Raw genomic sequence first — 536 nt, forward strand, 5'->3', positions numbered from 1 at the left:
AATGGAAATTCACCACGATAAATTCATCTTTTTATTGCCATATGTGATAATATCGTATATCACCCCATCCATAGTAGGGGTGGAATCCACGTAGGAAAAAAGTAACAGCTATGTAACTAAGTCCTTGTGTAAAAACATAGTAAAAATGAAAATTGTAACACAAAAACCTTAAAATAAAAATATAAAATAATAACCGTAATATTAATTTGTTTACCGTATTGTGCAGCCCTACTACTGGGAATATGACATTCAGCACCTACTGTGTAAAAGCTTTAATGAATCAACTGAATCTTTGCTGTGTCAGTGTGACAGAAAAGTAGAGTAGTGGAGATAGAAGGTTTATGGAGGACATAGTGTATAGTGTACATAGTGATATGTAGTTTTGGATTTAAGTAGCTGTGAAATGAGAAGTGCACCCTCAAAACAATGAGTGGAGATTTGGGAAACATTGGTTGACAAGAGATATAAGACACAAAAATCAGGAATCATCCGTCCCTGTCTTCAGCTATACACTCCCTCTCTCTGTCTCTCTCTGT

Source organism: Morone saxatilis, unplaced genomic scaffold, assembly GCF_004916995.1.
Source record: "Morone saxatilis isolate NCDOM2014 unplaced genomic scaffold, NCSU_SB_2.0 Contig15, whole genome shotgun sequence".
Classification (NCBI taxonomy): Eukaryota; Metazoa; Chordata; class Actinopteri; family Moronidae; genus Morone; species Morone saxatilis.